This window comes from Heterocephalus glaber, unplaced genomic scaffold (genome assembly GCF_053883595.1).
Source record: "Heterocephalus glaber isolate CG9 unplaced genomic scaffold, H.glaber_assembly_v1.0 deba00001673, whole genome shotgun sequence".
NCBI lineage: Eukaryota > Metazoa > Chordata > Mammalia > Rodentia > Bathyergidae > Heterocephalus > Heterocephalus glaber.
Window position 1 is genome coordinate 844,229 of NW_028258410.1, and position 15,949 is coordinate 860,177.

At 35.9% G+C, this 15,949-nt stretch overlaps 1 pseudogene; it reads left to right on the forward strand.

The window, feature by feature from the left end:
• The first annotated feature begins 14,019 nt into the window (after window positions 1-14,019).
• Window positions 14,020-15,949, forward strand: LOC101716527 (olfactory receptor 5J3-like; annotated as a pseudogene).

The following is a 15,949-nucleotide window of genomic DNA, read 5'->3' on the forward strand; positions in this document are numbered from 1 at the left end:
CGCTTTTTCTGTAATAAAATGCTTTATCATTAGAGTATGCACAGATATCATATAATGTGGTTTTAAAAGTTACAAATTATTTTGTTTTGCACATTACCTTTAAATCACAGATTGCATAGATTGTAGCTTTCACCCTTTATACATGACTGAAAATGACAAAATGAATGTGTATAAAAGTGTTCCTTGAAATGACTCTGCTTAAGTCAAGAGAAAGTGGTGAAGAAAAAAACTCAACTGTTTTTAGAAACAGACTAAAGTATTTCCCAGAAGGAAAAAAAATTAAAAAGAAAAAAAGACAAGTAGACAGGTATAAATGCTTAGAACCACTGCTATTTTAATTTCCTGCAGCCCTCTCTGTTCTGCATGATTCTAACAACATCATTTTTCATCTCTCTGTTTCTGAGACTGTGAATGAGAGAATTCAGCATGGGGATCACAATCATGTAAAACACACTAGCCACCTGATCCTTTCCCAAGGAGTAGGATGTCTTAGATTTAAGGTAAGCAAAAATTGTAGTGCTGTAAAGGATGATGACTCCCAGGAGATGGGAGGCACAGGTTGAGAAGGCTTTTTTCTTTCAGCAATGGAGTTAATTTTCAGAATAGTGGAGAGGATGGACACCTTGGATCCAGATATAGTGATGAGGGACAGCACTAAATTGGATCCAGCACTAGTGAATATGATTTCAACCCCAGAAGCGTCACTTCAGGACAGGGATAAAATAGAGGTTGTGTCCCAGAAAAAGTGCTGGATGACATTAGACTGCAGAAGTGCAATCTGCTTACATAAAGCACACTCACAGTGGAATCCACAAAGCCAATAACATAGAAGCCAACAAGCAGGGCAGAGCACACTCTTTTGGACATAATGACTGGATAGTGGAGGGAGTTGCAGATAGCTACATAGAAGTCATAGGCCATTGAGGACAGAAGGAAACATTCAAAAGTAGTAAACACTATTTTCAAAGAACATCTGCGGGAAGCAGCCCATGAAGGAGATGCTCTTGTTCAGAGTAAGTAAGATCTGTAAGGTTTTAGGAGTGATGACACTTGAATAGCTTAGGTCAAGAAATGACAGGTGAGTGATAAAAAAGTACATGGGGATGTGAAGCTGGGGATCCAGGCGAATCATCAGTATCATCCCCCAGTTCACCAGCAATGTGACCAGGTAAATCAGGGGAAAGAGCATGGAGAGGACCAGCTGTGTTTCTGCAGAGTCCTTCAGCCCCATGAGGATGAAGCCAGGCACACTGGTGGAATTCCATCTACCTGCTATGTTCCTTTGCAATTAACTGTTGAATAATTAATGTTGATGCTTAGCCTGATGAAGATAATCTTTGTGTGAGGCCAAAATGAATTTTTAAGCATTGCTAATTTTTAACGATAGGCAGCATCTCCAAATTTCTCTCATTCAGAGCTCAAATATTCACCACTCTTGACCACAGATCAGAAGAGCAGACAGAGAAGTGATGCTGTCAGAAAATTATAAAATCCCATAGAAAATCATGTGCAGGTCCAGCCATCAGGAAGCTGAGTTCTGGATTAATTTGGACAAGAGAGGAAGGGACAAGGGAGTGACCTGAATATAAAATCCCTGGCAGCCTTGGCATGGGGAGGTAGAGATTTGAGGCATAATAGGCCCCATTACCTACTTTGCAGCTAACTATTAATAAACACCTTTAAAAAAATCCTTTTATTGGTACATTTTAGGTGTCCAATATAATGACATTTATCATTGGAGATATACACCTTTACATACTCTGTTGGTTCTTATTTTTTTCCCGTTCCCCTGCCCTACCTTCAACTACTCCATCCCTCCCTATTTACAAAGACTTTCTTTCCATTTTTTCATTTTCTCATATTAATTCCATTATCTTCTTTCCTTTCCACTACCCCTCTCACTTCCCCCTCCCCTTTGGCCCTTTTCTTCCTATTTCAAACTATCTATTATATATTTTAGTCCTTATTTACACTGTCAGCTTCTCATACTAGGGAAACTATTTGGTATTTACAAATGGGTGTCCTGTTTATTTCAGTTAAGAATATCACCTCAATGTGTATTCATTTAGCTATAAATGTCTTTAATTTCTCATTTTTGATGGCTGAGTAGTATTTCACTTTATTAAAAAAACACATTTTCTTGTTCCAGTCTTCAGTTGATGGGCATTTGTGCTGTTTCCAAGTTTTAGCTATACAAACTGTGCTGCTATGAACATGGGTGCACATATACCACTGTGGTAAGATTCTTTTAATTCTTTGGGGAAGATACCCAGCATGGTAATAGCTAGGTCAAATGGGACTTCCAGTCCTAGTTCATTGAGGTATCTCCATACTGATTTCCACAGTAGTTGCACCAGTCTACACTTCCACCAGCAGTGGAGCAGGGTTCCTCTTTCCCCACAGTCCCACCAGCATTTGCTTTTGGTTGATTTCATGATAGCAGCCATTCTTTCTGGAGCGAGGTGGAATCTCAGTGTTGCTTTCATTTGCATCTCTCACATGACCAATGATATTGAACATTTTTTCATATGTTTATTTGCCATGTCTACTTCGTTGTGTGAGAAATGTCTGTTCATTTCAGATGTCCATTTTTGGATTGGGTCTTCAAATTTGGGAGGTCTGTTTTTTTAAGTTCTTTATAGATTCGAGATACTAGACATTTGTCTGAGGGACCGCTGGTGAAAATTTTTTCCCACATTGTGGGTTATCTCTTCACACTGCTGGTGGTTTCTCTTGCTATGCAGAAGCTTTTTAGTAAAAAGCGATCCCACTTGCTGATTGTGCTAGTTCACGGGCAACTGAGGTTTTGTTCATAAAGTCTTTTCCGACACCAATGTCTTGAAGAGTTCTACCTAACTCTGTTCTAGCCAGATCAGGGTTTCTGTTTTTATATTTAGATCTTTAATCCATTTTGATTTTAGTTTAGTACATGGTGAGAGTTATAGGTCTAGTTTTAATCTTTGGCAAGTTGAAACTCAATTTTTCCAGCAGCATTTATTAAAGAGGCTACCTTTCCTCCCGCAAGGGTGTTTGGCTCCTTTGTCAAAGATGAGGTGGCTGAGTGTGTCTGGAGATTTTTCTGCATATTATAATCTGTTCCACTGGTCTTCAGGTTTGTTTCTTTGCCAGTACCTTGCTGTATATATCACAGTAGCTTTGTAGGATAGTTTCAAGTTGGGGGTTGTAGTATCACCTGCCGTGTCTCTATTACCTTGAATTGGTTTTGCTATTCTGGGTCTCTTGTTCAAAATGAATTTTTGGATTGTTTTCTCAAGGTGCATGAAGTATGCTGCTGGGATTTCAATTGAGATTGCTGTGAATATATATAGCAATTTTTGAAGTATAGCCATTTTCACTATGTTGATCCTTTCTACCCAGGAGCAAGGGATGTCTTTCCATTTTCTGATATCCCCTTCAATATCTTTTTTCAAAGTGCTATAGTTGTCAGAGAAGAGGTCTTTGATTTCTTTTCTTAGGTTGATTCCTAGTTATTTCAGTTTTTTGGATGTTATTGTGTAAGGAATTGTTTGCCCTATTTCTCTCAGTGACTCTGTTCGTGTAGAGGAAAGCTATTTTTTTGTGTGTTGATCTTCTAACCAGCTACTCTACTGAATTTGATTATTAAGTCTAGAAGACTTTTGGTGGAGTTCTTGGGGTCTTCTATATAGACTATCATGTCATCTGCAAATAATGACAGTTTGACTTCTTCATTTCCTATCTTTATTCTTTTTATTTCTTTCTCTTGTCTAATTGCGATGGCTAATGTTTCCAAAACTCTTTTGAAGAAGAGTGGTGATAGTGGTCATCCTTGTCTTGTTCCAGATTTTATTGTGAAGGATTTCAGTTTTTGACCATTTAGTACGATACTGGCTGTTGGTTTTCCATAGATGGCTTTTATCAGTTTGAAGTAGAGACCATCTATTTCAATTTTTTGTAGGGTTTTTCTTATAAATGCATGTTGGATTTTGTCAATTGCTTTTTATGCATGTATAGAGATAATCATATGATTTTTGTCCTTGGCTCTATTGATATAGCATATTTCATTGATTGATTTGCATATGTTGAACCATCCTTGCATCCCTGGAATGAATCCCACTTGATCAGGGTGTATGATCTTCTTGATGATCTTCTGCATTCTATTTTCCAGTATCTTATTGAGGATTTTTGCATCTATGTTCATTAGTGAGATTGGCCTATAGTTTTCCTTTTCGGTTGGGTCTTTCTCTGCTTTGGGGATCAAGGTGATGCTTGCTTCCAGGAATGAATTTGGGAGTATTGCTTCCCTTTCAATTTCGTTGAAGAGTTTAAACAGTAGTGGCAGCAGTTCCTCTCTAAATGTCTTGTAGAATTCAGCACTGAAGCCATAAGGGCCCGGGATTTTCTTAGTGGATAGGTTTTTAGTTACGTTTTCAATTTCATTGGTTGATATTGGGTTGTTTAGAATTTTTAGGTCTTCTTCTTTCAACTTTGGTAATTCATATGTATCTAGGAATCTGTCCATTTCTTCTGTGTTTTTCACTTTATTGGCATATAGGTTCTGAAAGTAGGTATTGATGATCCTCTGAATTTCTGCTGAGTCTCTTGTAATTTCACCCTTTTTGTTCTTAATTGCATGAATTTGGGCCTTTTCTTTACTGTTTCTGATAAGTTTGGCTAAGGGTTTGTCAGTTTTGTTTCATTTGAAGAACCAACTCAGCTTCATTGATTTTTTGGATCATTGTCTTAGTCTCTGTTGTATTGATTTCTTCTCTAATCTTTATAATTTCCTACCTTGTATGAGCTTTGGGTTTGTCCTTGTCTTCTTTTTTCTAGAAGCTTGAGGTTCAGCATCAGGTTGTTTAATTGAGCTTGTTCTGTTTTCCTAATATAAGTATTCAGTGCTATGAATTTCCCTCATAAGACTGTTTTCATTGTGTCCCATAGATTTTGATATGTTGTATTGTCATTGTCATTTAATTGAGGTAACTGTCTGATTTCTTCTTTAAATTTCTCTGTGACCCATTGGTTATCCAGAAGTGTGTTGTGCAATTTCCATGTGTTTATGAAAGTTTCTTTTGCTGTGGATCTCCAATTTCATCCCAGTATGGTCTGATAATATACAGGGGATAACTTCAATTCCTTTGCACTTACTTAAACATGTTCTGTGTGTGAGTATGTGGCCTCTTTTGGAGAATGACCCATGTGCAGCTGAGAAGAATGTATATTCTGATTTTCTGGGGTGGAAGACTCTGTAAACATCTGTTAAGTTCATTTGTTCAAGAGTTCAATTGATTTCTAGTATTTCATTACTTATTTTGTCTAGTTGATCTATCTATTTGTGACAGTGGGGTGTTAAGGTCCCCCACTACAATTGTATTAGAGCATATACGACTTTTCATGTCCATTAGTATTTGTTTTATATAGTTGGGCACACTAGTGTTTGGTGCATAGATATTTATGATTGTCATCTGTTCCTGTTGGATTGTTCCCTTTACAAGGATGTAGTGTTCTTCTTTATCTCTCTTAATTAGTTTTGGTTTGAAATCTACTTGATCTGTAAAGAGGGTAGCTACTCCTGCTTTTTTTCGGGTTCCTGTCACATGGAGTATTGTTTTCTACCCTTTAACTTTCAGTCAATGAGTTTCCTTTTGAATTAAGTGTGTTTCTTGTATGCAGCATATTGTTGGATTTTGCTTCTTGACCCATTCTGCCAGTCTGTTTCTTTTGATTGGTGAATTGAGACCATTAACATTGATGGTTATAATGGAAACATATTGACTTCTCATTGCCATAACTTTTTCTTTTTGTTGGGGTCTCCCCCTTTACATTTAATTTCTTGTCATGCCCGATGGGTTCATTCTGCTCTGCTTTCTGGGGTTGTGATTCTCATTGCCTGTTCCTAGGCTATTATTTAAAGATTTTGCGGTGCTGGTTTGGTATTCATGAAGTTCCTAAGGTGCTCTTTGTCCTGAAAGTATCTTATTTCTCCATCCATTTTGAAAGATAGTTTTGCAGGGTACATCACTCTGGGTTGGAGGCTGTTTTCCTTCAGGGCTTGCAACATATCACTCCAAGCTCTTCTTGCCTTGATAGTTTGTGTTGAGAATTCTGCTGTGATTCTGATGGGCTTTCCTTTGTATGTGATTTGTTTCTTTTCTCTAACTGCTTGTAGAACTTTGTTCTTCTGTTGAGTTTCTGGAATCTTAACAATTATATGCCTATGTGTAGATTTTTTTTGGTCAAGGCTATTTGGAGTCCTATATGCTTCATTTATCTGTATGTCAAGCTCTTTTCCCCTGCTTGGGAAGTTTTCTGCCATCACTTCTGGGAACAGTTTTTTTGTGTCATCTGCACTCTCTCCTCTTTTCTCCTTGACTCCAATCAGTCTTATGTTATCATTCTTTGCACCGTCTAGTATCTGCTGGATTGATTTCTCATGGTCCCTTACAATTTTGAAGCAATTTTTCTTTTCCTGGTTACTAATTGCAATCTTATCTTCTATATCTAAAATTCTTTTCTCACATTGGCTCATTCTGCTGTGTAGATTTTCAATGGAGTTTTTGAACTCCTGGAAATCTATTTGCCTCTGTTTTATGGATTCCACTTGTTTCCTATGTTGGGATTCCATCATGTTCCTCAGCTCCTCTCTAGATTTATTAATCATGACTTGAACTATGAGCACAATCTCTGCTGTTATCTGAGAAATTATTTCTGATTTCATTTATTCCAGATCCTCTTTTGTTGCCAGTTCAGGGCATCTAGGTGATTGAATATCAGACTGTTTCATCTCATTTCCCTTTGTGGTTGCTGTAGGTGATTTTGAAGTCTGGTTTTGAGACTCATTTACGTGTCTTCTCATTTCATCCTGGAGTGGGGCTGCTGTTGGTGGCCTTGTGGCTCACCTCCTCTAGCTGGGAATGGTTGCACAGTGGCTCTGAAGCCCCTTCCTCTGGGCTAGGTGCAGCAGGATGGAGGGCAGACTGGAAGCCCTTTCCTGTGGGCCAGGATTGGTGGCAAGGGTGGTAACCCTGATGCCCCTTCCTGTGGGCTGAGACTGGCATGTTTAATTTTTATTTTTATTAGTACAAGTGTGTAATAGTATAATAGTACATGATGAAGACATTTGTCATGGGCAATGATGCATGTTCATAACACATTTTATTTTTTTTCTTACCCCCTTCTCCTGTGTCTCCCACTTCCTCCATCTCTCTTTCTCCTTATTTTTACCAAAAGATCTCCTCATTTCTTATTAGTATTTTGCTTTTTGTTTACCTATTTTTCATATAAGAGATGCCATGCAACAAAGTCTTTATATTTTAAATTTAACTTATGATTTTTCTCATTTTTTCTTATGAATATTCAGCATCTAATCAACAAAATCAACATAAGAATGTGTTTTATATACTTATTATATAAGTTTAAATATGTTTAATTTTAAGTTCCTTTAATTATTTAATGCTGCTTAAAATATTCTAAAATCATTTTCCATTGAAACAAAACAGCTCTAAAACAATTTTTGAAATAAATACTGGAAATTAGTTGTGGGAATATGATCGATATGATTATCTATCTGGCAGATACTCTTAAACATTGTGTTTGGTGGATTTAATAATTTTGTTTGTTTATGTTAAATGTGAAGTTCTTAAGGGTCATAGAAAACTTTTAGAGAACAATAAAACCATTGAAGTAAACCATCAGTACCTTGACAGAATACTGAAATTGTATATCAACAGAGGTTTTTAGGTAGTACACAGCATTTTCTACTTGCCATTGACATTGATTTTTTTTTGTGTTACTCTAACAGTGACTTCATTAATTTAAAATAAACAAACTTTGGTGTATGTATGTTCATTGATTTAGCAGTAATTCATCATATTGTTTTTCCTGCTTAGAATCCTCAACCCTGTTAGCATTATGTATTTAACTGCATTCATTCACTTTTTTGGTGGATTTTGAATTTCCTTCATCTTTGTCTTTTCATTTTGTATCCAAAGCTAGTCTAATAATATCTTGTTTGATCTTTCACTCCTGTATGTAATGTAATTATAATTGTATGAATTTTGAATAATACTTGTATTGACAGAAACCTCCATTATTTAATTTCTCTGCAGATGATTTTCTGCTTTTATGTTATAGTACCCAAGAGAAACTATTGAATGAAAAATAGAAGTTAAAATCATCTTCCACTTCCTCCAACACAGATAATTGATATATTTTAAATATTAACAAAAACTAAACACAAAATGACTTAAAAGCCCATAAATAAATATGAAATTTGCAAACTTTCACAGTTTTTCATTGTTATCAGTACACATTTGCAAGATATAAATTACATTCTTTGTGTAGCATTTCCATAAAGAAAGATAAACTTGACTAATTTGTAGGAAAATCAATTCAATGTGAGTACACACTGTTTTATGTGTTCACTGCAGCTTTAGTAGAGTGGAATTATGAGATGTAATCTGTAGATATGTAGGACCTACTGAACTAATGGAAGATAACCATGAATCTGAATTATAGATTAGCTAGAAGGAGGCCCTTCATTTCAATTAATTTTGCACACCTGTGTGTTTTGGGTATTATCCACTATAAAATTCAGTGAGTGATTCAACAATAAAATTTAAAAAGTTTTACAGTATCATGTGATGCATTCATTTCTGTCTTCTTCATAATGAACCAATTATGCAGTTAGATCGTATGTGAAAGACACAAGTTCAGCTGTTTTTCATTGAAGCATTTGAACATGTAACCAAGTGGCATTTATATCTTTGTGTTGTAGTTACTTCAATTTCGTTCACCATCACTATTATACCTTTATTCCAGGATGCTTTAATTGTTAGAAACCATGTAACTTTTTAACTATCCTATTTATAGAAGGATGACATTTTATTTTTTTCTGTGAAACCAAAAGCATCTATGGACAAAGGTTCAGAGGACCCAGGCTCTGTGATTAGTTCCAGTCTCAAGAGACAATTGAGCCACTAAGGATCCAACAATACATGGACAACTGAGATTCACACCTAAGCAAAGAGCCAAAATCCTTGTCTCCAAAAGAACAGAAACTAAATATAAAACTTCTCTACTCCCAGCAATATATCCCTTAAGGATTATGAACACCTGGTCATGAAATCCTGTACTCCAGGCATTCTGCTTACTCAGAGGTTTGGTTAACTGCAATTATGCTTAGAAAATGCTAATGTAGATTCTTCACAAAATTCTTATATTTCCAGTTCTCTCTTCAAACTAGTACCACTTAATATGATTTAGTATAGTTTTCAAACAGAAAAAAGCTTCCTAACCTCTTACCTCTCAATAGAATTCTCGTTTTGTTGGAAAGGACAATATTTACATACCATTTACATCAAGTATTTCTTTGTGTGTGGATGAGTGCATGTATGTTAATATATTTAATACTTTGTTCATAGTACCTTGAAGTCACTTGCATATTTATGAAAAAGTTATTTAAATACATTGAGAACTGTGACGGTGCCAGCCGTCACTAGTCGAACAGTACCTGAGAGGAGGGGAGAGGATGAAAGAAAAACAAAACCTCTGAGGAAAAGAAAAAGGAGAGAGAGGCGGAGGAGAGACCCCTCTTCCCACTTTATTGCCCTTTATATACCTTTTCCACAACCCCCAACCCCTCCTCTGTACATAATTCGGCGACTAATTATTTTCCAGGGAAAAGGTCAAATGTATCTTTACAACTCCAGGAATAACATTCCCTTGCATTACAGACATTTGAACTCTTTCTATTTAACCACTCTCGTTACAAGTAACCATCCTTGTTTTTGTGCCAGCTGCATATCCAGGATTCATTATGTTCTCAAGAGACTCAGAGGTCTCTGAAGGTTATTTCAACCTTTTGGCCTCCACAGAGAACAGAATGCATTGTAGAGCTGTTACAATGAAAATCATTTCTTTCTAACTTTATATAATTATAGAGTTTGGAAATAATTCAGGCTTAATTTTATATTATGATTCCAATAAAATACATTTAAGAATTACTTTCTATTATCCTTGAATTTGTTCCCCACTTCTCTGTAACAAAACTGGGTGACCTTCACAGTGGCAATGTCCCCAGAACTCATGTCTCTTTTTGCTACAATAAACAACTATTTCTGCATACTATAGGCTTGCTGAGTTTTAGTAAGTACTTTTTACAACACTATGATTTGTTATTAAACTAGAGCATTTCAGTTGTGATTTTTTTGTTCATCAGTATATTACTTTTTGTTGGTAGTGAATTTTTAAATTTTATTTGTGATTCTAACAAGTTTTATGTATCATGTTCTTTATTTTATATTTCATTTGTTTTGTCTGGTAAATGGCTTTTAATCACAAAATAATTAGTGTATAGCAATTTCAAGTACAATTGGACATAAATACATTCATTTATATAATTGTGAATTTACATATGTAAATGTTTACTACAATATTTAATCAAATAAATTGATTTGTGTATAATTTTTTGAAATAATTTGAATAATACAGAAATACAACATATGTATAATATTTACATTCAATATTTTAAATGAATCTTTTATAAATACTCTGCCAGCATTATTAGTTCTTGTGGGGAAACCCAAATGAGAGTATATTGGTGTTATTTATATATTAATAAATAACTATTCACAAACAGTATGAAGATACCATTATTTGATAATCAATAGTTTTGATAAGCTTTTTTCTGGGTTACTTTTTGTTATCTCTAGCTGTGTTTTGCTCACTGATGATTATATATTTTCTATTTTATTTTGGGGGGTCATAGGTCAAAAATAAATTAGAGGGAAGAAATTTCATATTTATTTACACAAATGTTCTTTATCATGACCCTCCAAAGTATTGCACTTAGAGCTGAAAAACTGTATTTGAGTATTTCTTTATATGTATAAATGCTATTTTCAGTATTTATTTTCCTAGGAGAATACTCACAGTTATCAATATTTTAAAGAAGACTTATGTTAGGCATGTGATACTAATGGTATTGAGGCTAAAGTAATGGTAGCAAAAGCCCTGCTCTTAGTGGCAGAATGAACCCCTGTTTTAGTTTTAATTCTAACACTACAGGAACACATCTTGCCTTCACCCTTGGTAACTCTTTTCTGCACTTATTATTTTCAATCTGATTTTAACACATAAAGCTAGAACTATTACTGAAAATCTATTACAGTCCCATTTGCTTTTTTCCATTCTCTCTGTCCTCCATGTGCTTTCTGTGTGTGTGTGTGTGTGTGTGTGTGTGTGTGTGTGTTGGTGGTGTGTGTGTGTGTTTTGGTGTTGAGACATATTCATCAGTATCATGAGACTGGTCATTGTTACATGTGTATTTTGAAAATATATACCAGTTAAATTTGAAAAACACCTGTTTCTTTAAATGAAAAAAATTAGAAAATTATATGATCTTTGATGTATTTCTTCCTTTTTATTGTTTATCTTAGACAAAGAACAGAGTAATCCAAGGCTAGCACTATACTGGAATTCAAACTTGCTCTGGTACATCATACTCCAGTGATATGGTGGTCTATTTCATCAAAAAAAAACTTGCAGAAGGAAAAAATGTCGTCATTAGCAAAGACCAAGTGTCTCTTCCCCTCAAATTTGCTTGTTGCTATTTATTAAATTGATTTTTTTCCAGCCACCAAATTCTTTGAATCTGTCTTTTGAAAACTGGTTTCATTAATAATAATAAAAAGGTCTTTGATAATTTCAACCACACTATTTCCCTTTTTTGTGTGTAAAGCAGTGCTTGGATTCTCTGTTCTTCCAAAGAACATTAACATAAAACAGAGGCAGGATCTAATTTATATCTTCAGTTTTTGAAGAGTGAAACTCTACTTAGAGATCTAAGATTTGGGCTTTGATTTAGCAACACCCAGACAACTATCTCACAGGCTCACCCATACTCTAACCTCATTAAACATTAACTTCCATGAGGATACAACTCATACACCTTTCTTGAAATTACTAATACCTTACATGCTACCTTATGTAGAAAGCATGTTCTCTGGATGATAAAAAATGTTAAAAATTGACATAGACATATAGAGATAGTAAGTAAGACAAATTGACATTTATTTGAGCAAAGGGATTTGTCAGATGGGGGTCAATGTAAGATATCAAGTGATAGGGAGATTATGCTGGATTATTTGAACAGAAAAGAAAAGTGCAAGTGCTCTTATAAAAGCAAGTCACTCAAAGGTGATTCCACTAAAGAAGGAGAAGGAGGCAGTGAAAAAGCTACAGTGCTAATTTTGAAATCAGAAGCTAAAAATGAAGTTCTAGAAGCTCAAAAAGACAATGAAGTGGATTCTCTCTTTGAGACTCTGGAAGGAGTGTGGTCACACTGACAGTCCCTGTTTCAGTCTTGGCAAACTGATTTCAAACTTCTGACCTCCATGCCATAAATGTGTAACATTACCTAATCCAACTACTTTGTTGTAAACTGCTATAACAGCCAAGGAAAACCACTTCCCTGCATAACAAAGTACCTGCTATTTCTCTCTGTTCACATTCCATCTTCTCTGTTTTATAGGACTTACCACCATTGTGCTTAGAAACATAGGTATTTTTTATTTCCCTAAAGGAATGTGAGCACTTTGAAAGCAAGACAAATTATCTTATTCAAGCTTGATCTATAGCAAACAAAATATTTCTTGGCAAAGATTGGAAGTCATACACATTTATTGAATGTGTAATGTATATACTGATAAACTAATGTGTTGACATTTAACCATGAGTAGTGTTGAATTGGTAACATATCATGCCAAAAACACACCTGAAACTAAGTGACAACGGATGTTTTTAAAAATAAAATCTATTTGATAGATACGGTTTTGGATCATCAAAGCATAACTTGCTTGTCTACAATTGATTTTCATGTTTATTTGGGGGGCATTTAATGTAAAATTTATTTTATTTTTTGTTCTTTCTTTTTTATGATTTAATTTTAGTTCATTGGTCCATATGTGTAGTACATAATGTTTACATTTTGTGTGGGAAGTTAGTACATGTACCAGGCACATCTTAATTCTTTCTTTCTTTCATTCTCACCCCTCCATCCATCTCTTGATCAACCTCAATTTTTTGTATATCTTTGCTGTACCTAATGTTTACTTCACATTTACTGTTTTAATGTTGATTCAAAAACATTCAAAAGCAAAATTACTCAAAGATGAAATGGGACTAGATGGTTGTCATTCCAAATGCTTAGTCAGTCTCAGCAATAAAATGCAAATGAAAAAGACTGATCTACATTGTTCTCTTCACTCAAATCTGCTTCAGGGCAGGGTCATGGATTTTCCAAGTGGGAGAGCTGGGCAGAAGATAAGCCAAAAAATAAAAGTCTGAGTTTTGAGGTTTGGAAAGAAGGAAAAGGCTGCACAATGCAGGAGTCAGTGCTTTGATGTTCACTGGGGTTAAAACTATAGGAACAAGTCCACTGGAAGATGACACAAAACTGCTAATCATGGTGAGTTAATCAGTTTGTTGTTCATAATGGAAATGGCTGGCATATGAGCCAAACATGTGGTACTTGTCTCTGGATTAGAATATCAATTTTATCTTTTAATAGTTCTGTGGAATAAGAGAGTATTTTCAGTCTCGCATTTTATGATGTAGAAACTGATAAGCAGGGAATAAAACTATAGTGCTACCTTGCTTCACGAACTTCATTTGCTCCATGATTCTGGGGAAGATTACTGCTTTCCTATTCATTACCAGATGTGGAGTTCATGAACGAAAGCAAAACATTGGTGAATGCTTCTGATTGCAAACCAAATTTTCGAGAACAGTAGCATGTGTGAACTGAGGGATTACTGTATCCACCTCATTGCTGAGGTGCTACTTAGTCACAATTTATAAAGTTTCTAGCACATATATGGCCCACTGCTAAAGTTAATCTCTTTTCCCTAGCAAGGTGCAGAAAACTGTAAAGGTCTCATGCTGTGATGGATAATGGATCATGGAGAAAATGATATTTTCTTTCCTCTGTCTGGTGTCATGTTTTTTGCAAATAAGGAGTTGCATAAACCCAGATACATGGCAGATTGAAAACATACAGGTATGAAAGAATTCCTCCTAATAGGCTTAACTGAAAGTTCTAACCTGCAGATTCCTCTCTCTGCTTTTCACCCTCATTTATCTCCTCACACTTTTAGGTAACTGGGAGATGATCCTTTTGATCTGGTTAAATGTCCCATTGCACACCCCAATGTACTTCTTCCTCAGCAATATCTCCTTTTTTGACATCTGCTACTGTGGGACCAAAAGTGACTCCATTTTGTGAATGTGAGACCAGAATGACTCCATTTTGTCCAAAATGGAGCAGTCTCCTTTGTTCTTTCAAATTAATGATTAAATGTGCTTAATCTGGGACAAAAGACATGATCTGTAACTCAAGATTCCTAAGCTCATTACTCAGCCATCTGTTTGCCCTAGAAACAAGTGTCCCGGGCCCACTATCTATAGGACAATCTGTTAACGTGCTGACTATCCACACAAGGTGGTCATGACCATGAGTCAAGATGTCTGCTGACCATCAGTACGTGACAGTAGACCACTAACCTTTGTCCCCATTTTTCTTGTAAAAACCTATACGTAATCCCCTTCAACCCCCAATGAGCCTAGCCAATCAAAATTCTACACTTCATACTTACTAAATGTTAACCAATCATATGGCTGCTAATGACCAAAGCTTGTTGTAATCTCAATAAAAACCTTGCTAATTTGGAACTCGGGGCTCTCAATCTCGATCCGCTGTGTCGGTGACAATTGAGAGTCCCTGCTTAAGCTTGAATAAACGACCCTCGTGTGCTTACATCGGAAATGGCCTCCTGGTGGCCTTTGGGACTTCACAATCTGGGCACAACACTACACCACTGTTTTTGGTCCTAAGATGCTGATTAATTTCCTGTCAAAACATAGGTTGAGCACATTTTATGGTTGTGTTTTACAAAGCTTCTGTTTTGCAGTGTTTGTTACCACGGAGGTCATCCTTCTGTCCATGATTGCTTATGACCGCTATGTGTCCGTAGCAAAACTCTTGTCATATTCAGTCCTTATGACCCAAAGTGTCTGTATTCAGATGGTTTTTGCATCATACCTGGGTGGGCTCATAAATGCCCTGACACACTAGATCTCCTCAAGCTAGACTTCTGTGGCCCCAACATCATGAATCATTTCTTCTGCTACATCCCTCCTCTTCTGAGGCTGGCATTCTCTGATGCCCACGTGACTGAACTGCTACTTCTGGTCTTTTCTGGGGTCATTGCAATGTTCATTTTCATCGTCGTCATGGTCACTTACATCCACATTGTCATTACTATCCAGAGAATCTGCTCAGCGCAGGGGAGGTACAAAGCCTTCTCCACTTGTGCCTCACACCTGAGTGGTTTGACCTTATCGTATGGGTCTGTGACTTTTAGTTACATCCAGCCAAGCTCTCTTTACTCCCTAGAACAGGAGAAAGTCTCTGCTGTGTTTTATATGTTCATCATTCCCATGCTAAACCCACTGATTTACAGCCTGAGGAACAATGATGTAAAAACTGCCGCAAGTAGGTTAAGGTCAGTGTGGTGGAAGAAGACTCACACTTGACTCCTCTCATGGCTTGGATAAGCTGCTACTAACCAGCAAATCAACTTTATGTTTGTATCAAAGACTCCATCACAATCAGAATAAAAGGTAATTATCAAGATAGTGTTTTGCTACTTGATCACTCTAGTGGTAGCTCTTAGTTTTTCGGTTGCTCAAGGTTAAAAATTATTCTCCTAATAAATCATTATGCTCAAATTTGAAGAAACTCGCCATCATTTTAAAATTATCTAATAGTAATTCAAGCAAAAAATACAAATAGGCATTTATTGAATACACTATTTCAGAGAAAATTTAAGATGTTTCCTTGGAATGATTTTCTTATATCATATCCTTGATATTTTTCCTGATAATGGCAACATTCAAGTGAAAGTGT